The 24,643-nt window shown below is 39.4% G+C and overlaps 1 long non-coding RNA gene across 1 annotated transcript; it reads right to left on the bottom strand.

The window, feature by feature from the left end:
- Positions 1-342: 342 nt before the first annotated feature.
- Positions 343-2,064, bottom strand: LOC148787167 (uncharacterized). Its single transcript, XR_016066933.1, has 3 exons — positions 1,992-2,064; positions 1,420-1,486; positions 343-587 (listed from the first exon to the last, which is right to left on the bottom strand). It is a non-coding gene; the product is annotated as an uncharacterized LOC148787167 (long non-coding RNA).
- Between the last annotated feature and the right edge of the window lie 22,579 nt (positions 2,065-24,643).

Here is a 24,643-nt window from a genome sequence, read left to right as displayed (position 1 = left end):
GTGTAAGCGATAACTTAAAGCGGGTAAGCCAATACCGAGACCATTGAAAAGCTAACAAGCAGGGCCCGTGTCAGACTGAGCTGGCAAGGTAAGCATCCACAGGCGAAACGGGGAATAATACTGCAATGTGGTTAATTACCAACTGAGAATCTCCAATAATCTCAATAGTCAAAACATCCACTTCTTTCAGGATTATTATCAAGGCCTCATACTCCGCTCGATTATTGGAACACACACCTTCTAATTGAAATGTAACACCCCTTTCGCTACAAGGGCTATATCTACCCTAAACGTCACACTTATAGGAATCCCTGTGTTTATAAATATAAATGCACATAATAATTTAATCCATGTGAATACGTAACCCCAACGTCATAACAACATAATCATCCCACAACATCATATATACAAATCAAACACCTCGAGTAGTCCACCACATTTAATCTCCATTCCTACGTTCTCTTTATACAAACAAAATAAGATTCGTACTCTAGCTGACAAAAAGGAGAAACAGCATACTGGCCCGACCTGACTGAGTATAGTGCGTAGACCTATTCTTCAACAGTCAGATACCTCAAAGTCTACTCCTGAAAGAAAATGTCAACAGAGGGATGAGCCTGCCACTCAGTAAGTAAATAATCAGCCCTATCTATATATGTACATCAAACACAGCCTAAACATGACAAGTAGGCAACATGCATGGATTACCGGCAATTTAACTCCAACATAATCAATTGTAGTGCACCACATAGCTGTCTCACAATAAAATAATCAATTAAACTTCTTTTTCCCTAGTTTGCTTACCAGAAGGTGATATCGTGTTTTTCCCGTCAACTCAATCTCACCGTCATATAAATTTAAGTGAATCCCCTTGACAGCCGGCTCATCAATCTCATTTCGCATCATAGCTCTTTCAATTCGCATCATAGCTCTTTCACATCACATCTTTTTTTTTTCATATCGCATCAAAGCTCTTTTCATTTCATTTCTTTCTCATATCGCATCAAAGCTCTTTTCATTTCATTTCTTTCCCATATCGCATCAAAGCTCTTTTCATTTCATTTCTTTCTCATATCGCATCAAAGCTCTTTTCAACACGTCAAGGGGTATTCACGCCACAATTATATTCAATTTCCACCACTCCCTCATTTCCACATATCACCATTCTTGTAAGCAACTAGTAACGTAAAACAATATATCATTACATTCTCATTTTCAGACACCCACAACACATCAAACAACAAACATAATATTTCAACGTATTTTCTCATTTCACGTACACAATACCGTCAATCAAATCAAATCATTCATCACTCATATACTTCAGATAAATCAATGTCAGCACGAACCACAAATTCATATAACAGTAAAACCACAAATACAGAAAGCATATATAGATAATACTAATTATTTACTTACCTCGACCTTACAACGTTTCTTTCTACTCTGTCACTAATTGTCAGTCCTTTTACTTCACCCCCGTATCCTATAATGAATTATACCACATACAATTAATATATCGAGAATATCGTAATTTCTTTTAAATATAATATTAAATATTATTCGTACAATTTCTAATAATATTCCATTTCTATCGAAGTACAAATCTTCGTTAATCCTCTTTATTAACATACCATTTATTAAATATAATTTTTGGAATATTTCTATGAATTTTCTATCAATTTCTCCCTACTATACAATTTAATTAAGCAATAATACATAGAATTACATATTTGGTTAGTCATTCCGATGGAATTGTGTAAATTAGCTATAATAATAATTAAAGCTAACAAATCTAATATTTTAATTACCCAACTATATCATTTTTATAGCAATTGTGATATTTAATACGACACTAATTTAAATAGTTAAACTCGTAAAATACTCCAATTAAATAATACATAACTTAGCATAAACAACATTTAATAAATGAACTAATTAAATAATATAATTATACAATTTAATAGGAATTAAAATCACATTATTCGTACCTCTGTTTCTTTATTTCGCTTTCGGCCGAGAGTTGCAAATTTACACAATTGCATTGTGTGTGTCATGTGTATTTATATGTTTAAAGAACAAGGAAAGGAAAAGAACAAAAAACAAAGAGAGTGAGGCGGTGGGAGGTGGCCCCCACTTCCCACTCTCAAGTCTAGCTCTCTTTCTACTTTTATATATATATATATATATATATATATTATATTACTTACTTAATATATATATATATTATTTACATATATATATATAATATTATTATTATTTTATTTATTTAATTAAACTTTTCTCAAAATACCATCTACGTCCTTTCTAATTTTCTTAATTAGAATAAATTGTCCCAAAATATTATAACGAACTCCCATTTAATTCATTCAAATATTATTATATTCCAATTATGGAACATAATTTATTTACTAATTAACTAAGTTTCATAAAAATTTACCAATTAGTCTCCCAATTATATATTATAATTTTTGGGGCGTCACATGAAAGGCCAACTTAGTAACAAGTCCTGATGGTGATGCGATCACAATCCCAGCTCCTATACCATGCTCGGTTCTCGAACCCTCAAAATAAAGTTTTCAAGCGACCATAAAAAAAATTATTGTCCGAACTGTTCAATGTTAAGACATGGATGGTCGGTAACAGATCGCTTTTTCCATTGCACTTTCCCATTCATCCCGCTAGTGCAAAGCCTTCATATGAGAAAGAAACCAGCGAGATACATGGATCTAAATATAAAGAAAGGATTTTTTCAAGTCTTATATTACAGACTTCAGTTCAGCTGTTCCTAGACCAGAACGAACGGTCGGGTAAGCCAGTAAGCCCATCAAAGTAGGCGTGTCTTTCCATTTTCTTGTCTCTAAAAAAGTGAAGAAAGAGGGATTACCTCGATTATAAAGTCAAGAACTCATAGAAAGAATTGGATATGATTGGTTTTGAATTAGAAGCTTGATGGAATCAAAACAAACCCAGCCAGCCTTTTAGGGTTCCTGTCGAGGTAGACTCATCTGAGTATAAACCCGCTTCGAGAACTAGATCTCATTGGGAAGGAAAAAGAGGACAAAGCCGCTCGAAGTGCGCCCTTCTCTCTTTGGACTTGACACTTAGATAGTTAGTAAGCTTCTACGCTATCATCTATCCTTCTATTCTAATTATCATAAGAGAAGAAAGCTATTCACGTAGGTCGGATCCTAGTGTAGATAAATGCTCTCCGACCTGAATGATCGAATCGAGTCCACTTTTCGTCGAGATTGGGTTGGTGTTCAGTCTACCTTAGCTTAGTAGAAGATTGAAAAGGCATAGCAAGTGAGGTGCCCAAGAGAAAAAGAAGGAGGGGAAGAATCGACTTACGTTAAAGAATCAAATCTATAACAGAAAATCATGAATGCAAAAGCGCGAGGAGAATGATCAACTCTTTATGTTAGAAGGTGAAAATCCATAAGATTGGTACTTTCCTTTTTGATGGGATGGGTCTGTCGTCCTCCTCATTATAGTCCGCCTAGAATCCATAGCATTTCGTCGGAATACATCCTATCTTTTGGTAGATACCAGAAAGATGGGGAGGAAAGTTCTATCCAGTTGTTGGGGCTCCTCTCTCTGATGCAACATAATATCGTAGTATTCGCTAAAGCGAGGAAGGGGTGCGTCATCATTTAGTTAGCAACGGAAACTGGTGAAATTGACCTCAATACGCAGGTAGAAATAAAACACTCAAGCTTATGACGTAAGGAGCGAAAACAAAATACCCATTGTGAGCCTTTCCATCGATAGAGACATCGCCCGACCAAAGACAATGTCCTACAACGATCTAGTCAGCCTGCAGGCAACTTCTATAGATGACGCTCCTACCATGTCCAGTTAAAGAGGAAGGTCACAGTAAGGAGAGAGCTCACCTTTTACTTGGAACATATAATATATCTTCCAAGACCTAAATTCCGTGCTTCATTTAGAAGGTTGTTGCTAGGTTTGCTCTTGCTAATGAGTCTTTATCAATTAGGGGCTTTAGCTTTCATTTATTTTTATATAGTTTCGGTGTGTAAACCGATCTATCAGCATGGGTAGGAGTCAAGACGCTTTCTTTTTTAAATAGAAGAAATGTATAAGACTAGATCATGTAAGATCTATCCATTTCATCTTGAGAGACTATAGCGAGCGCAGGGGATTGACTGAGCGTAGCATGGAAGCGATAGCAAAGAGCAGGAGGTTAGTGTGAAGTGGTTTTCGATAGAGCAAAGTCTCATTGATTGTGGTTCGCCTAAGTGGCGAGTCAGTCCAAGAATGTGATACATATTCCCCTGATATACTTTAGTAGGTTTCGCTCGATTGTCCATGCATGAGCAAAGAAAGACATCGTGAGTAGGTCCAAAGTAAGTGAAGCAAGAGGTTCCTTACCAACAGCTATGATGCGAGAGCTTTCGCTTCTCAGTTTTCCTCCCTAACCTGTGACAGGTTTTCTTGTCTCACCTTGTTCCTTCCTCATCTCTAGAAGGGCCCCCAGATTCCAAACCTTTCTTTAGTACTGTCCTTCCTTCTCTCCGGCATCGAGCTTCTTCTTTCCTCAATCACTCGACTAGTGAAAGAGAATCGGCATCCGGCTTTCAATCCGTTGTCAGGTGTAAAACAAGTCCATCTTTCTTCAATCTATCAGAAAGGAGGATTTATTCCCCCACATTCCCTTCCTTCGACCAGGTAAATATTATTTAGATCGACTATGAGTTAAGTGATCCTAATTCAAGACAAGGTCTAAGGGATAAGCCTTTTTCTAAGTCTAGTGAAGAAGGAAAGAGTTCAACTCTTTTCTTTGGAGCAGATAAGTTCGATACAGATAACAAAGAATAGAAATTGGGGAGCAGGTGCCTTTTCCTAGTGGTTAGCTTCCCAGCCAAAAGGGAAATGCCCAGAGCCACACTTCCACGAGAGTCTAACTAACACGTGTCGAATGAATTTTCACTCTAAGTCATGCGCCTGAAGCTGGTGGGCTTGAAGCTTAAAACACTGGGAGAGCTCTTAGCCGTTGCCACGGAAACAGAGGCTGTTAACCGGTGCTTAGAGAACTACCTGGGATGCTTTACAAGCGGTAGACCAAGGGAATGAGTACGTTGCTTACTATAGGCAGAATAGTGGTACAATACCACTTATCATTCGGCAACCAAAAAAATACCTTTGAAGTGGTATATGGGTGCCTATGACCTCTAATTACGTCCTCTACTCATGAGTCCAACAAAAAAAAGTGATTCCCCGGGAACCAGAAAGGATTGGATAAATGAAAAAGAACTGATCAATGCTAAGCATTAATCGAGAGATCAGTGCTAGGCACCAAGCCATATTCAACTTACTAGAAGCGAACATCCGTTCATTCATACCCAAATTCAACTGTCTAAGTTGAGGATGCACCATTGATTGGTATTGAATCCGGTGGATTATTGATCACAAATCACTTGTTATCGCACTGTCCTTCCTTGCTTGACTGCCTTTTCACACTCATACTAGGAGTCAAAGAATGAACTTTTTACTAAGCTATTGCATAAGAGAGAGTAGAGCTCTTTCTACAGTATGAGATATCCTCCCACATCTAGAAGTTGAAACATCCTCTTCTGGAACTCACATATCCAATTCTGGTCCATCCACTGCTTCTTCTATTGAAGAATGTGCTATATGCGGAAGTCGGACTCTATAAATTACTTTTAACTGGGAACAACTCCTGGCTCTAAAGAACCTTAACAAACCTTGTTTATTAGTTCAAGCTGGGTAATGCACAAGGGGGCCTAGGTCGTGAAGGTAAAGTAGGGCAAGGTAATGTAATTAACTTAGCTGGGATGCTACATTTAGAGAATAAACTAATTGCCTTTCAATTAGAAAGATTAATAAGGGGAGAGGAGTAAAGTAAGCAATCGGCTACGGGTCATTAGATGTGGAAGTTCCAGGGTGATAAGAAGCTGACGGTTGCAGAAGATGGACTTCTTTGTTGACCCAGGTCTCGTGTGCCTGTAAGGGTAAAAAAGCAAAAACGAAGGGTAAAGACAAGATAGACTTTGACCGGTCTTTCATATTGAATGTTCGTTTAGGCAATTCAATTATACAGGCACAGGCTATTTCTATTCCAGAAGGCTCCCCTTAATTGAAAGATAATATTCAGATTAAGATGAATTGGCTCATTTAGTTAGATTTGAGGCCGGCATAGGCAACAAGAGAAGAAAAGGCATAAGCTGAAGCATCTAAATAAGATAGGCACCCATAAAGGGTCCGAAAACCTTATGACCAGCTAGGAGACTTTCCTGCATGCACGTGAAGCTAAGCTTTCAATTGATCTGATCTTCGCGCTTTCATAAGTGGAGGCTTTCTATTGCTTGACGTTAGGGGACCTACCCATGCTGCTATAGAGCAAGAACTCAGGCGGCTAAAAATCTTCTATGAAATAGGTCACTATGGTATAGATAAGACTCATTTTCATCCATATCCCACCCGCGTTCCAGTTAGTTCCTCTTCAATGCTTTCATCAGAAGGTCGATTAGCACATATCAAAAGCCAGCCCCAGAAGCTAGCCAGGGAAGTGGGGTTAGCGTTAGCACGGTAGCGGTATATTGATCCGGTACGTACGGATGGATCAATTCAATTCTTTGGAGCAGAAGGAGACGAAAGAAGGGCTTAGTTGACAGTATGAGGTTCAGCAGCTGTCCCAACCCTCTTCCGAAACCATGCAAGTGAAAGCAAAAAGCAGAAGTCAGGAAGCGGGGTTCAGAGCTTGATTTAATAGAGCAGATGATTTGAATGAAAGTAGAGAGCAAGGGGAAGTTTCTCGACCTTATGGATAGGATCAAAGAAAGGTTCTTTCAAGGTTGGTTTCGTAAATCCCAGGTTTTATAGGATGCCATCGCATATTGAAGTTCCTCTCTTTGTACTCACTCTTACTTCTCTTCTATCTGCCTTCTTTTATCTTGTTCCCCTTATTCCCATTGATTCTATTGAAAAGTATGAAATTATTAGATAGAATAGAGATGCGATCGCCTAAGTCACTCTTGTTGGATTCTTACTTCTAATCCAGCTTCCTTCGTAGTAGATCGAGCCATGTAAGTAGTTCTAAAGACTTATGCATATTCCGAACAAAAGAAATGGCAAGGTTGAAAAAAGAGTTTTCCTAGCGTCTTTCGATGTCTGTAGAAGAAGGGGTGGAGGCTCGATGTATATTGAGAGGATGCAGAGAATGACGCGCCGGAGGAAGAGGAGGCACGCATCGTATAATAAGATGGCATCAAAAGTAAAGATATCTACGCACACAAGAGAATTGCTAGGGAAAGAAGGGCGGCGGCTTGCTCACGAATGCCCGGAATCATTGGACAAAAGGAGGAGAAGAAGATCGGCCGGCTAGATGATTCTCTGCATCAATATCCCAATAGTCAAGTAAATAAAGGGAGTCAGTGCACCAATCCATAAAGAGCCAGTGCCATTATATCCATTCCCTGGAAGGGATCTCAAGGGATCAGGCAGAGCCTCTACACTTTCTTCATTTGCTACAGCTACCGGGTCTTCAGTCAAAAAGAATGCATTTAGTCCCCATGCTCTATCAAGCAAGAAGCAGTCATGACCAGGGAGGAGCTCTTGAATCTAGCGAGGGTGTCCTCGTAAAGCAAGGAAGTCCAGTATCCGTCTTAGAAGACCGAGTGCCAGAAGGCAGATGAGCTAACCGCAGCCCTCGTCTTGGAAGGCCAACTGGTAGGGCAGGCAGGTCTCGAAGGAAGATAGTGGATTCCGTCAAAGAAACCTCCCTCTAAAATAAGTCATTTTGAGCCCTCTTTCTTCAATCATTGATGGAGAGGAATGAATGCCCCTGTTGGAGAGGAAGAAGGGCAGCTAGTCTTTCTAAGTCACAAGTCTTTTGTCTCCCTCTTTTACACCGAATCCTCTCTGGGGAATGAGTTAGCTGGGCAGGAAGGACTGCTTGGTCAAATGACATACATAGGATTCCCTCACTGTCAAGCAAGCGAATGACGAGAGCAAAACCACTCTTTAGAAAGATAGCCTACACCAAACGCATCTTCAGATGAATGAGATGTCGTATACGCAAATGCTCTTTCCGTTGCAGGCATAAGCGCTGCAAACATGGCTACTTCAGCTCTTTCCGGAAGGGAAGAGAGTTCAGTCACTTGTGGGTTTAAGGGATTTGTTAGAAGCAAAGGAAAGACAGTCAATAAGAATTCTCTGTACTCTAGAACCCATAGGCCTAGGAGCAATAGACTGAAGAGGTACGGCATCTGTAACAAAGTCAGTTACAAAGGGAGAAGGACGATAGGGAATGAAATTGGTGAAAGAAATGAAAGCAAGGGGAAAGATTGACGTAGTTAGATATGCGGAGTGCTTGCTGTGCAGCTAGATCTATGTCACGATATGAGACAATGCCCACCTTTCGGCCTCTCTTTGATCATTCCTGTGTTTTGGCCCTTTCTCTTAAGAATAAAGATCTGAATCAATCGGAACTACGGCTGTCACTCCTACAGGATCGGGATACTTTTATTACGAGAAAGTCGTTGAAGTAGGATCGCTAGTGGGATAGTCCAGTGGTAATGCTTCGAACCCTTGCCTCTATCGAAACAATTACCCAAGGGGGACCGACAGACAGCTTGCTTAGTCAAGATCTTCCATTCAGGGGTCATGAATGATTAACAGAAACAAAGGGTGACTTCAATGAACTATAGAAAATGTACCAGTCTTGTAGCGAATAAAGGTCAAAAGACCCAATAGGGTCAGCAGCGTCGGGAGGCGGAGATGAACAAGAAGGACTCTCTCTCGCCTCTTTATCTTTCTATACACAAAAATTCCCCGGTGGAATAGTCATTCCCTCCAACTACTACTTGCCATTCGTTCCAAAGCTTTAGAATATTGTTACGACCTGGTCGGTGTTTATCAATAGGCCAATCGATCCGACCTTTGTTGGCCCGGTCTCAGAGCGCTCTGTCTAATCACTAGAAAGCGCGAATAAAAAAGCAATTCTTCATTTATAAAGAATGAGGATTCAGTTGTTCAAAAGTTTGAGGCTAGCTGAGGGCGCCCCTCTCTTCCTATTATAAAAGACTCTTGGCTTAACAAACATTCTTGTCCCAAATCGCTTGCATATTAAATTGGAGATCAAAAAAGGTATGGCGGTTGGGCCTCTTATTCATTCAGAGATGGTCCTTACTCAGCGGGACTCGTCGACACCAGACTTTAGGGAAGAGGTTCTGCGGGAAAGAACTGTCTTACTTACCGACAGTTACTCTCTAGTTATGTATGGGTATCCTGCGTTACGTCGACCCAAAAAGGTGGCAACCGGTTCCAAGATAGCGGACTCTCTTTTTCCATCCTCAGATCCACGAAGGCAGACTTTCTTCGATAAGGAGGGGGACCTTCTATTGTATTGATACTAATCCTGCCGGAGGAAACCACTATCAGGTTAGAAGCAGAAACCTCTTCATGAACAGATCCGCGAGTTTCTCTTATTCTTATGGACATCACACCAGATGGGGCAGTCCCAGTAAAGGATCAAAGCCAAGGGAAGGCTTTTTTGTTTGTATTACTGTCTTAAGCAAAGAAACCTGAAAGCAGCTACTCCTCTTCTAGTAGGTCTAGTTCTCCCATTCTCTGATATCTATCATTTGACCGCAATTACATCGACCCTTATTCGCCTTAAACCCATATGACGTCAACCAGAAGCACGAAAGAAAGTCTGTTTGTTCAGCTGAATTGGCTATGAAGGAAGGAAAGGCAGGAAATTCGATACTTAACATCTTAATCATGCACCCTATTCAAAGAGGAAGTCATCTCTCTGACAAGAAAATCATCTATATTATGCCATTAAATGATCATAGATGTATTAGGGCGGCCCTTTGAAAGAGGAAGATTCCCAACCTAACTGAAGGGGAGGCGAGTATAAGAGCAAGCTGTGTTTCCAGACTCTTGGACTACACTAGGCCCCCAGGGAAAACTATGACTGGTCAGTGGGGAAACAATAGTCATGGTAGCCATCCCCTTCCCCTTCGATCTATCATGGATTAAAAAAGATGGGCATTGAACACAGCAAAAGCAAAGACGGAGGAGAAGCTATGACAAAGTGACTCTCCTTTCTTTGACGTACGGTATAAGTTGAAGGCCAAGAATGAATGGTAGACGTAGGCAAAAAAGGATAAACGTTCAGGCTTCAGACGAGGGGCAGGAACTTTCTAAGCCACTCCAAAAAGGGAAGAGAGAAAAGAAGAGAGCGTTTGTCCCAGCCGATAGAGAAGAATTTGAAATAGAGAGAGGTTAAGTTAAGGCAACGGGGAATGTCATCAATCACTTTACGTCCGGCTGAAAGCGGAGAAAGCCAACCGAAAGAAGGTCTAATCACCTTCTTATCTTCAGAGAGAAGAACTTTCCTGTGTTCAAGACATACCATGAGTGAAACCGAAATTGCTAGGCCTAGTCTAGATTTTCAGATCTTTAAAAGCCATTCCTTCATGGGATGAAGTCTTACGGTGAACCGGCTATTAACAAGGATTACTTTAGGGCATGGCAACAAGGCGTAGGAGGCAGTCATAGCCTTTTAGCTTTGGACTAGGATTAGCGTGGCACTTGCCCTTTCATCCCTCGACTCTGCTTGAACCGGATTCCCTACTCTAAGAAAGTCAATGCCCAAGGGGAAGAATAGGCAGCTGTTAGAGTAAGGGTCGGTGGGAATAGGACTAGCTTTCTTTACAGAACAGATTCAACAAGAGAGTCCTCTAGGCCTGTTCGTCACGTTTGCTTTCTTAGTACAGTCTTCCCTTTTTTTCCTATTAAAGTGCTTACTATGGAAGGGATTAGCAAGAGGTCAAAGCACTGGGTCTAGCTCAATTTCATCGACCCTTATAAGCTAGAATGGAAAGATTCCCCACTCCAGTACAGCATTTTTTTAAACTTCATAGAAAAAGGGTAAGCAGAGAGGATGGATAGCAAACCTATAAAAAAAGGGGATATGAAAAGTATTCTCGAGTGGGTCCATGTAAATGGCTTTTGTTTGAGCTCCTTATGGACCTTATCATCGAGAAAGAAGAAAGTCATTGCTTGATTGATTCAAGGTCCTCGCCTATCGTCTTAGTAAGGTCCCATTTCCTTGTTAGTGTAATAGCTCCGCCCCTTGAGGGTCAAAACTCTTTCTATCTCGTACGCATTGGAATCGGTACATCTCTTGGTCGGTAATCCCCTATTCCATAACCAGTCCAGCCATTAGTCCATTCCGTACTCTCTCCATCTAAGATCCCGTACCTTAGCAGTCCATGTAGTTAGTTTCTTAGTTGTTTGATATAGGCTAGCAGCCAGTCTTCTATAGTAGGTAGGTGGGTGCAGCCTTTTCCTAACTACAGCTTCCATCCTATTCTCCCTCTTCTTAATTGATTGTATCGGTTTTTCATCTCCTTCAAGGCTTGGACATAATTTTGATCTTGTCCTTGTCTTGTATCTGGTACCCTTAAAGCTAAGCTAATCCCTTTTGTAGCTACCTCTGAATCCACTGGCAATGAGAATCCCAATTCATTTGGAATAGGTAAGTCAATCTTTGCCGAAGCTAACATCATCTTTAACATGAGCTGGGATCGAAGGGAATAAAACAAAGCTAGCTCGGCTAAGACAGAGAGGAGCAGCTTTTGAAGCACCGAATAGGGAGAGGCAAGCCTGCTTGGGTACTCAATTTCACCTTTAGCAGAGATCAGGGATTCCCAAAAAGCGGATAGTTAAGTTCGAAGGGAAAGAAGAGAAGGCAATCGATCATATTTCGGCGAGCAGATGCTAATTAAACTTAAGACTAAGCAACAGACGCAAAGTCAGCACTCGATCGACCTGATTCAGTTGAGGCCTAAATTGAAGGAATAGGAAATTGGGTACTGGATAGAAGGTCGGGAAGAGTTTCCACCTCAACCGAAACGGAATAAGGAGAAAGATCAGATCAAGAGAAGGAGCGAACTACTCAATCGACTAAGGCCGAAGAGATAGGAAGGTTTAGCACTTACTTAGCCCTTGGTTAGGCGAGGGGGGAACTCTCAATACTCAGCAGCAGAGAAAGAGACGAGAACAACCGATTCTCCGGTAAAGAATTGTCACCTTCTTTCTAGAATAGTAGAGGATCGGAGTGAAGCTCCTGTTGAGGAAAGCCTAAGAGCTGGGGTTGGGGCTTTTTTTGAGGCATCTAGTTTAGTAGCGGAGGAAGAAGTGACATAAGTTAGGGTTGTTTCCACACCTGAACCATCGGACTAACCCGAAGAAGCTGATACAAGGTTCGCAGATGCTGACACAGAAAGTATGGAGTTTCCAACTGATTGATCAACTAGGTTAGGAGTTGAACCAGTAGCAGGAGTTGAGCCCGGGGTTACCAACATGGAATCAACCGAAACTTCAAGATTAGCAACAGGGGATTCCTCTAAAAAGGGATTCAATTCCAATCCAATACAATAGAATAAGAGTTCCTTATGAGCCCAGAGGAGTTTACTAGCTCAACAGACCTCTCAAAAGAGTAAGAGGACTTTGCAGACTAACTATTCCCCAAGATGCTTGATCGAGGGTGAGATCAGGAAAGAGAAAACAAAGCATAAGACTAAATATGAAAGAAAGTCGAAAACTACTCAACTTAAGACTGAACTTTCAGTATAAGAAGAAGATTGAACTATTTAACTCTATGATATTACCACGAGGAGGATCTTCATCTCAAGCATAAACTAAGATTCGTAGCAAGTCGGCAAATGTCCTTAGTGACCTTCGGGAAGGTATTAACCAATTCTTTGACTAACCACCTCTTAGTTATAGCACCAGACGATTAGACGCAAGGAATGAAATCAACAAATAGATTATGAGACCCTTGTTCCTTTTGTAGCCCCACTACATCTCATTATCTGGTATTCCGTATGTCTCCTTGTCTCTTGGAAAAGCTTCCAATCATATCCCCTCCACATCATATAGGTCATCTTCGAAATTAGGAATACCCGAGGGCCAAGAACCGATATTCTCTAATCCTCATAAAAGAACTAGAGTTTGTTCACAAGGTTGGGTTGTGATATATAGAAAGTGTGCCACGAGTGAAAAGTTTGCTGATGGGGGAGAGAGAAGGAAACGCTGAAACGAGATTGCCATTCCCGGCTCGGGTCTGCTTCAAAAGGAAAGGCGCGCTGCCACGAGCGCAGCTCAAGCCTTTCAACAATATCAAATCAGACTTTATGGAAAGTCTCATTGTGAAGAAAGGTTTGTTATGGTGTTCTACATCATCCTACATTGGGGAATGAAGAGAAGCCCCACTAGGGCTCCAACTCGCCTCACCTGATTTATTCTGAGTGTATTACCACTCAGAGAGGGGGGCACTCAAAATCAGATCAAGGAGGAAGATCGCAGTTCTGCTGGTAGGAGTGCAGCTCCTATAATTCCCTACTAGATCGTAGACTGGCCGGCGTCCCTAGTTCCCTTTTGACGCGGCGTCGATGTCGACACAGATAGGGCATGAAGGTACGAGCCCTTCGAAGGTTAAGTCAAGTTTTGCCTTGCCTATCATGGGCATCCCACGACCGCACGGATGCTGTAATTCAATCTTCTCGTCTTTGTCGACCTTTCTTTATGTTAATAAAGCGCTTCCCTTTCTTAAGCGTGCAGGTTAGGTTGATAAAAGGTGTTCTCCGCTTTGGAGACCGCTCTTCACGGGTTTGATTTCATTTCTTTCATCATCCCTAGAAAGTATTGTCGCGAGATAGGGAACCGCGAGGATAACTGCATCCAGGGCCCGATCTACTACTGACTTTACCTTCCCCTTACATTGATTTCACTCCCATCCCCATGCAGATTTGGCTCCAACATAATAAGACATATAGTCTCAGGCAAAGGAACACTAATCTACTTCACTTCCTTTTTGTGCTTTCGCGCCCCTCCCTATATTGCTGGACTATACTTGTAGTCGTTAGAACAACAACTGTGTACCAGCGCCTTTCTCTTATACGTGCGGAGGAGGAGGGCATTTTTTTGACTTATTGTTGGCAGGCGGAAAGTTCGAACTAACTACCCACATATCCACCGCCCACCTTTCTTAACACTGAACATAAGCTTCTGTACCTGACCTTCTGGCTTGAACAAGAAGGCGACCTACTAAATGAATTCAATGTGAACCATTATCCCGTTGCTTTCTACTTCACTGAGCGAATAACAACACTATACGTTAGCGATTATGAAACCTACTTGATAGGGGATCTGATTTCGTTACTCGTTGCCCACCCACCTTAGACCTAGAAAAGTGTAACTCACTCCTACCGGTAACGACTACAAAGCCTCTATGCCCACCTGCACACCTTGACTGCCCTGTTATACCGGAGGCGCCGTTACTCGGAAACAAGCCTGAGAACGACTCTTATCCACCATTAAGTTTACCTGGTCAAATGATAGGTCGGTCCCCTTTGACTCTGTCCGCCAACCCCCTTCCATCCTCTTTTATTTCATCCCTCTCGCTCTCCTAAAGAGGATCCGCTTGGGTATGCCCGATGTCACATCCCTTCTAACCGTTATTCGTGATTGATATGGTGCCTGTCAATGTCTTTCGGGACTCTTTCAAACTTCCAAGAAAAGCCATCTCTAGTAGACCTGCCAATCAATATTATGCCATACTATTATATCGGCTTGGCTTTCTTTCCTCTCTAGCACAGCACACGCATAGCTGCCTCACATCGATATCGAGTATGCTCGCAATTCGCTTATCCCCATTATACAAACGCATTTTTAGAAGCAGAGCGGAACCTGGATGATTCTATCTGTGAAGGATCTTTCCTATTGAGTAGGGGTCGTGCTTTTGCTTCGACAAAAGGGAATCAAAAAAAGAACTCCTTTGAGACTGGCCACTGGAGAGAGGATCCGTTTTCTAGTAAAGCTGCTTTCCTCTGTCCTTGGGATTATAGTTCAATTGGTCAGAATCTTGTCAAGGCAAAAGCCATAGGTTCCACTCTCACCTTGATCTTCAAAGGAGGTCCATTTTTGTCTTCCTTGGGGCAAAGAAAGAATGACTACCCTAGGGAGGATGTCGCTGACCTGTAAGGGGCTACATTAAGGTTTCCTTTCTTCCATTGTCATTGTAGTCGTAGAGGGCCATTATAAATAATGGTGGTTATCCGATCCAGTGCGGGTTTCCCTTTAAGGCTTTATAGTCTGGGTGATCCTGCTATTGTGGTAAGCGGAACCAGTTCCATTGATGTTTTGGATTTTCAGACATCAGTATTTGGTCTTTCCTTACCCCTTTTGGGAACAGAGCTACGCCATCTCTTTCTGGACCTTTACTTTTGGGCTGGCGGATATGAAATATCATATGAGGAAACCAGATGAGATTCAATTCCAGAGATTGGAGGCAAGTTGCTGGCAATAGCTAATCAATAAGGCCAACCTATTTTTCTTTAGGCTTGTTTTACATCCTATTCCTACTTAACGTCTTTCTTAGACTACGGGGACCTGCTAGCATGACCGAAAGCTCACTCGGAGGTTCTCAACTAAACAGGTCACATGTCTTATGGGTCCTTAGTGAGTTCCATGCTCTGCCTTGCAGTGTTCTAGACTAGGCAGTCTCTCCGCCTATGGAAAACTGGGTAGGGAATCAGTGATATGTCAGGTTCAAAACTGGTGGAGGATCTATGGATTTCTTTGACTGTGAACCTTCTTGTTCTAGTTGTTCCTAGGGGACTCCTAAAATCCCTCTTTTTCTAGGGGTGCACATAAAAACCCAGATGGCCTAAGGAAAGAGAACCTAACGGGTGTAGAAGATATGAATCAGACACCACACATCCCAACTAGACCTTTGAGTCGTGGATCGAGTTTAGCCTTTCTAATTGAAGAATTTAGTTAGATGTTCTTTGGCAAGGTACTTGTGCTACATAACCTCTTCTCTAAAGCCTTCCTTCTTACCTTTCTTGGTAATAATAAGCCATAGTCATTGAGCCACAAGCCTTAGGCATCTTTTCCTCCCGGAATAACAGGAACCGTGCCTTAGTCCTAAAGCAAAGCTATTAAAAGCACCAACCGAAGCCAGTGGAAGTCAGGTAGCTAAGCCTTTCCTTCGCCTATTCAACATATTTATTCAATGATCTCCTATAGTAGAGGAATTCCCTAAAAAAAGGCTTTCCTCTCGTTATACTTAATCGATTCACACTGTAAATCCATGTAGGAATGGATGATTACGCCAAACAAATGACGAAAAAAATGACAGCCTTAGCGGAAGAAAATGGATAATTGGATTTGACCCGATCTCCCGTCCATTTCAGATACACCAACTTGAGCAAGAATTAGGGACTGACGGGATCCCTTGCCTTGCTACCATCCTTTGACGCGAAAGACCAGCTCAGTGGAAATGTTTGCTTGGGTGCGCTTCAATTGTTGTAAAATGGCATCCTCCTCGTCTTCCTGAGTTTGGGCAGGCTCCTCCTCTTTTCCTGTGCTTGTTTCTCTTCTCAGGTTTGCTGGTTTGTAATGCCTTCCGCTCCGAGTCAAGTAACCTCTACATCTTGTCCAGCATTCAATTCCCCCAAAAAGTAAGGGATGCCAATCATCGCCTCATGCCCCATCTGGCCACACAATTGCTCAAAGGTCACCGTCTCTCCCTATGGTTAGGCCCTTAAAAGACTCCCCTAAAGAAATTCTACAGATTCCCTGTTCCAGATGGGACCCTTACCTTAGTTCTCTGTTTATCGAGATTCGAATTTGAAATCTCCTCTGTGTGTTGAATCCTAAGTAGCTAATCGAAGTGGGCTTGGTGGCCTAGCTGTTGGGTGAATTTTCGGTGCTAGTGAATCCGATGTTGGAAGGCAAAATGCCACAAAAGGAATAGACATCGCTGCTCCCCCTTAACAACTCTGGAAGAGCACAAGTGCAGGAAGCAGTTTTCTGGTAATGGCTATTGGCCTATCTTCATTGAACGGTGAGTCAAAGACAGAGAATTCGTAGTTCCTTTCTTACTGGATTTACTTGTACGTGATAGAATAAGCTATTTTGCTCTTGTGCTAGAATCCCAAGTGGCATTTCACTCAGTCATGTCATTCATGAGAATGGATCCCAAATATCTTTATAGAAAGAAATGGAATCTCGTATAGTGAGCATCGAAAAGGGATAAAGGCACTATATGCAACTATCGACTGACTTCATTCTTTGTTGCCTACTAAGGGATTGAGACTTTTGTTTTCTACTTGAATGTGAAAAGATTGCAGACTTCATCTTTAATGAATGCATACACCTCTTGGGCTGGGGTCGAACTTCTTTCTTGTCTTTGACTTACCTACATATACGATTCAACCACGGAATCAAGCCTAATGTAGTTCGATTTTACTCGCATCAATCACGAACGAAGCACCAAAAAACTATTCTTTCTTTGATTAGAATATAAATAAGATCAGAAAGGCCATCATAAACAATCAGAGTTCTTAATTAGAATTAAAATAATAGAAATAATAACACACACACCAATCCCAATAAAAATTGAAATTGTTTTTGAGGAATCAGGGATGTCTGAAGGTAAGCCTAAGGGTGGCTCAACTCCCTCTTCCACCCATAAGGATTTGAGATGCTGAAAACATTCAATGAGATGCTATAGCAGGAACCGTTAAATTCAAAATAGATGTTATAGCTTGAAAAGTGAGAATCCAACAAATGGCATTGGTATAGACAAATGGACGCTTTTTGAAGTCAACCCCAAAAGGATTGTTCGCCAAACCCTTGCTTTTGCGCCGTGCCCTGAAAGCCTCTACAAGCTCCAAAACTTGCTCCAAGTTGTATTCCCCCCAGATCAAAGGGGATTTATCCTCCTTTTTCACATTAGCGCATACGGGACCCCACCCCTTCTTGGCCTGAACATTCAATTGCATGCCCTCGAACTCGGGAAAAGTGGCCCGTACCAATTGTGCATAGCTATTTTTTGAAGCATTGACGGTTTTGACTCCTACGTGATAGTCATAACCCCCAGACTTATGTGGCTCTCGACTGACAAAAATATAAGTACACGTAAACACCCTCTTTAATCTCTCAATAATTTCTAATTGAGACACATTGCACGCTTCGCAATGGCTGAGCGTAATTAGTAAAAAATGAAGAACTGTCGTTTTACTTAAATGCCGTGATGATAACATTTTTGGATTTAAGCGCAAAAAAAGAAGACGGTTCGCCCTATACTATACCAGGGCTATGGTTTTCTCTTTTGTTATGATATTCCCGTTAATTCTTTTCTTGATTATATCATATCATTCTTTCTTATGATATTACAAGTCTCTGTCTGTTGCTTACGAGGCTTGTATTTAAGTTAACAAAGATAGCCTCAACAGCGGATTCACCCGATTTGTGGCATACCTTGTTTCGATCAACTATCCAAGCTAGAGAGACGAGTTCAAAACTATATAGACGGCTAGTGGACTCATTCGCTGGCCTACCTCGAGATCTATATGTCTTTTGATTCATGTATATGCCCCTTTATACAAATATTTTGCTATTAGGCATTATGCACGGACCAGTCTCAACCCTGGCTAACCTTATTTAAATAACTACCTCTTCATTCCTAGAATTTATCCCATGTTTGGGAAGCGGCAAGAAAGGAAGAAAAAAAGGGATAGGCGGACGGAGGTGAAGCAACTTACCTTCATTTCATTCCAATAGGGCCTGCGACCTAGTCTAAATCAGAAAGAGGACCTTAGCTCTCTCTCATAAAGCGCTCGGCTACTAGAAGCTCGAGGCTGTATTTTGTCATATAAATCTATAAATAAGCGGACAAGCGTCGACGCTTTAGGTCCAATTTATGCTGCTTAGCTCAATGCGCTATCCAGATCTCGAATCATTGGAATTCGCTTTGCTTGCTTTCCCGCACCAACCGAATTGCTTTCCTTGGACAGCTACCGAAGTGCATCGCTTGGTATATAATTGCACACTAAGCTTCTTTCATTTCCATCACTCTTATTGATTCATGTGCAGCTACGTCTTTCTTCGCTTCCTCTCCTTTTCAGTCTGGAGACTTCGTAGCCTTGACTTACTATCAACTAAGTTTGTTCACTTGAAAACTTCAGCTCACTAGACTGCTTGCTACTGTACTGCTGCTTCTCTTTCAAAGGAATGCAGGGTTAGCCAGAAGAAAAAGTAGACCTATATTCTCCATCTCTCTTTCAGTTCCTGTCCCCCCTCTTTCTATTTAAAGGGGAAGACTGAGAGACTAGGGAATCACTTTAGCGCAAACTGTTACTTGTAAAGTGTTGCCTACTCTTTATAGGAATCCCCTTAATAGCGAGCGTATCGAGGCTAAAGGTTTCGAAAAGAAGTTTTTCCACTTGTGCGAATCACAGTTCTTCTGCTTGCGATCCAGTTCCAGTTACCTTTACAGTGGGTGGGTAATCCAGCTAGATAAGGCCTGCGATTTCCCCTCCAAGCATTTCAGCATATCCTATTTTCAGTCTTTCTACTTTCGAGCCAGTGTAAGATGCATAATGTAGCGATTCCTCGCCACTTCCAGTTGCAGTGCCAATTGCTAATCACTCTCCTAAAATCTATTCTTGGTGTTGGCAAGAATCTCTTCGAAAAAAGATTAGCTGCTTCTAAAGCTCTCTTTCTTCTCCTACGATATTTCTAGTTAGAGCGAAAGAGAACTCCCAAGGCGTGGTCTATTCTATTATATGATAAGATCCTATCTGTACTATTGGACTAACTGTCCTTCTCTCCCCTGTTATTATTTTATAAAGGTATCTTCTATGCACTAGGAGATGCATTCACGCATTATGAACCTGTGACCACAGTCGTTGATTGTATAGGAAAGGAAGGTTTCTATGGCGACAAACATGGTGTAACACGATCGCAAGAATTAAGCATAGATGGTTAGTCCAAGATGAAAACCGATACCTAATTCCATGCCCTAGACTAAGGACGAAAAACTATAGATGGAAGGACCGTACCCATATGGATTCGGGAACCTAAATATTCACACGAAAATGAACCTAGTCTCTAGTGCCATGGATCATTGCTAGACGGCCACCCATGGTGACGGACTTTCTTGATTAAGAATTAATCAAAAAATATTAATTAAATTAGATTTAATTAATAATAGTGTTGCAAACTAGCCCAAGTCTACCTGAAAGGTGAACCTAAAGAGTCACACACAAATCACCGAGAAAGAGCAATAAATTAATTCAGAATTCATTCCATAAGGTGTAAGTAATTGGATTGCTCACACACGGGGGTCCATTGGATGGATAATCCAAATTTAAATTAATGAATTAATTTAAATTGGTTTGTCTTTATTTAATTAATGAAGTGGATTCCATTAATTAATAAGAGATAATTTGGGCTTGAGTATTTAAATAGATTAAATACCTAGCGGGCTCAATTAAATAGATTTTATTAAATTGAATTAATTAAAATTTATTGGGCCTTGAATTTTTTTTTACATAAAATTGGCACAATCATTAAGGCCCACTAGCAAACTTGAGGGAGGGAAAGTTGACCAAACAATTGCATTTTTGAAAACTGCTAGCTTGGCCATAATTAGTCTCTTCTTCATTTGGAATGGATTGAAGAGTTACCTTATAGATCATAGAATGTATCTACACACATTCTTGTTTATCTATTCAGTATATATTTATATTGTATATGGTTATTAGGGTAATAATTCATTACACATTACAAAAAAAAAAAAAAACTCTTCTCTCACCAAGAGTGAGACTTTGGCCTTGATCTGTTCTAGCAAAGGGATCAACGTCTCATTTTTGGAGGATCCATACGTTGGAATCTCGGGTGAGCATTCAACGAAACTAACTGGTTGGAAGCTCAAAATTTAAGAGGTAAATTTAGATTTTAGTTTACGCTTCTACTTTTACTTTTCAAACCATAGCCTCAATATTGTTGCCTAATTTTCGTACTACATCGAACACCCGAAAACTCCAATGGTACACCCTTTGTATTCGTTTACTTTGCATTTTAATTTTAATTGTTATATGTGTTTTTGTTATCGGTTCCGCTAGCGCGTTCCCCGGCCGTACCATGTGATCCTTTTAGTTATGCGATTAATCACCTTCGCACTTATGAAGAGGGGAAGGATAATAGATCATGAATAGTCACCTTATCTAGAGAGTTAAGATGCAATCATATATTTGATTGATTATGAAGTATATCCGCACTTCATACAAGGCCTAATTTTGAGTTGAACGTGCGAATTACTAGATAAGAGAGTGATTGTCTGGTAGTGCGCAAGTTAGGGGCTTGAATAGAGATTGGACTTAGGTTCATATGATGTTAATAGCGGTGACATTCCCAGGTTGAGTGGGAATTCCTTCATAACATGTATTCCTATTACATGTGCTTTGAGAAAACCTCTCGTGGGAAGTGACTGAATGGTCCCTGCTTCATCACTGTGTGAGCCCATATTGTTTCTAGTACCCTTTGGAATTCTGGACCATATCCAATGGCCATGAGTGATTTGTTGGGTCGGAGCATGTCTAGGAAAGTTGTTAAGACCAAGATGATTGGTATGAGAGGCCTAGGAAGAACTAAGTTGGTAATGTACTTATGTTCTATTACTCATAGAGCGGGCGACTCTGCTGGAAATTGTGCGACCAATCATGAATGTAGATACATATTTGAGTGAGTTAAGCATGCTCTATTTATTGAGGGATATAGAGATACTTGATTAAGTGCCACCACATGTTTGGGGTAAACGAGTTGTTGAGTAGTAGGGTTATATTAGTTTGGTGGTGGCTTAATATAGCTCTCCTTATTGTTCCTTATCGCTTGGTTGCACTCTTCATTTCCTGTATGAAGGAATGAACGTGAGATAGAGAAGTTGAGATGATGAGTATCATGGATATTGAATCAAGTATGTATGAGTGGGACATGTTGGATTGGGTCGAGTAAGTGGACCGTTGACCTAATATGCATCCATATTTGAGATAGAGTTTGACTCTCTCAAATACATAAACCTCATCTAAGATAAAGTTTGTAGTCTTTCAATTATGTATTGGGATATGGGCTCCTCTTATAGATAGGATTATGTACACCTATAAATAGGGTACATGGTTCTAATCAAAACATAAGATGGAAACACAAATGTGAAACAAATGAGTTGATCACAATACTCTCTCCAAATTCTCTCTCTCTCTCTCTCTCTCAGTTTTTCTCTATTTTCTCTATACGTTTTTCCTTGCAGCATCACCATAGACTCCATGGATTTGAATTATGTATGACTGGGTTACTCTGGTAGTAATCCATGGAGGCTAGCAAGCCGTGTTCGTAGTTTTGACAAAATGTTGACAAGATCCAACATGGGGAGATATTGAATATGTTCATGAGGTGATCAGAATAAATATGAGAAAGACGATGTGTTCGTAATACAATCAAAGCATGAGCTAGTAGACGATCCAATCCGGATATGTGGATCGACATACTTCCGCTGCTAAGTTTAATTCAATCTATAATTATGTGCCTATGTGATTAACATCTTTGTGCGCCAATTATTTAATTATTTGCAAGATTCATTTATGAGATAATTATGCAAATTATCCATGATTATTTCCCAACAATTTGTTTTGTAAATAGTAATGAAATTTAGAAGTCAAAACAAAAAAACATCTGCAAAGTCTTTGCATAAGAAATATTATTTTAAAATGTTAAATTCATTATAAAGTTACATTTTAATTTTTTGTATTGTTTCATATATTTAATTTTATAATAAATACTTATCTTTTATAAATTTTATCGTACATATTTAAAAAATAGAATAAATATATATTTTGTATTTATAGTAAATATTCGGTAAAATACATATAAATATTTAACTAACATGATATTATATTTAATAAAACAAGTAAATTTTTAGATTATTTAAATTTTATAGTTTTACGAATATGAAATACATACTTAAATAATTAATATTGATATCATTATATTTAATGTATTTAAAATAATATATAATATTGTCACTGTAAATTTTGTAAATACAATTTTATAAAAGGTTATTATAGTAATATAGAAAGGAGTTATTTGGCCTATAATAAATCAGTAACAATCAATCGACCTTAACCTTTATTAATTGAGGAATCTATTTGTTAAACGAAAATAAATCTTAAGACTAGCAAACATAATTTTTAAAATTATAAGAAATCTATGCATAATTAGACTAAATTTTGAGGAAAGATGATGTAATTATCCCTAAAGAGGTGATTCCTAGGGACGAATGAATCTGTAGGAAGAACAAACTTAAGAATTGAATAAAGGTGAGAAATAATGATTTTGACATATCATTTATATGTTTGCTACACCAAAGGATTAAGAAAAGACATTGAATAAGAACTTTCCAAATAAATCATTTATTTGTTTGGTAAATAATGATAAAATTTTAAAAACTGTAATGAAAAAACAATTGCAAAGTGTGTACATAAGAAATGTTATTTGGAATGTTAAATTCATTATAAAATTATATTATATTAATTATTAACCCGTGCAAATTTTTCAATTAAAATTATCTACTATTTTATATTCAGATACTAAATTATTTTTGTGTTAGCTATTATATATGAAAGTCACAATTAAAATATAACTTATATTTAGTCTGCATCAATTATAACTTGAAATTTTAGTTATAACTTATTAATAAAATTAAGGTTGAGGCACATGTAATAACTTAAATAAAATCGCCTCAAGAACAATCTAATACTTATTTAATAACTAATAGAAAATATAGTATTTGATAGTAGTTGTATTATTATTGAACTAATATTTAAAATTTTAATTGTAAACATAATGTAATTTGTATCAATTATAATGTGACTTTTTACTATTACCGTAATAATAAAACTAAATTTTTGAAAATTGATTATATGTTTTGATAATTATTTATATTTTATATAACAAAACATTAAAATATGTTAAGAAAATATTTTTGATATACTTTAAATCAATAAAGTAAATAATATTTTTCACAAAACTAAATAATGCACTCATTTTACAGTAATATGAGTTTACTCAACAAATATATGAAAATAATATATTGAAAATTTTATCTATATTCTTAAGCAATATTGTTGTAAAATAATTCGAAATTATTTTATTTGGTTTTTTTTTAATAAAAAACAATTATCTTATACCATGTAAATTTAAACCCCAAGAAAGGATACCATGTAAATTGGATTCCTTCCATAATCATAGGGTTAAGTTGTCCAAAACTCACTCTTCATGGATTGATGAGGAGCTTAGAAAGATGTTTTATATCCCTATGTCTTTTGTCGTTTACTACATGGGTATGTGGTCCGATGCACTAGACTAATATTGTGTGTGCTTTGAGCATACAATAGTTATCGGGAGTGCATTGGGAAGGCACTGCAGAGCAGTTAAGATTACTTTTTACTACCTGAATAAGGATTAAAGAAGCATTCTTGATGCAAGTCAATGGAGAGTTGATTTTAGAAGGTTATGGCGATACTAGCATCCAGTTATATGTGAATGAAGACTAGTCTCCATTTGAATGTTCATTTAAACTTAATGGTGATGTGGTGGCTTGGAATGGTTTCGAGCAGGATGCCATAATAATTTTCACCATGGAAATCAAATGAATTGTAACTTTAAAGTTGCTCAGCAAGTGTTTTTGATGAAAATCCACATCCAATGGTTGAGCGTGGAGCTTATATGGCCAAGCCATTAG

Source organism: Sesamum indicum, linkage group LG8, assembly GCF_026168435.1.
Source record: "Sesamum indicum cultivar Baizhima isolate 11 linkage group LG8, ASM2616843v1, whole genome shotgun sequence".
NCBI classification, from domain to species: domain Eukaryota; kingdom Viridiplantae; phylum Streptophyta; class Magnoliopsida; order Lamiales; family Pedaliaceae; genus Sesamum; species Sesamum indicum.
Note: the sequence above shows the minus strand (reverse complement) of the source record. Positions and strands in the feature narration are given on the sequence as shown.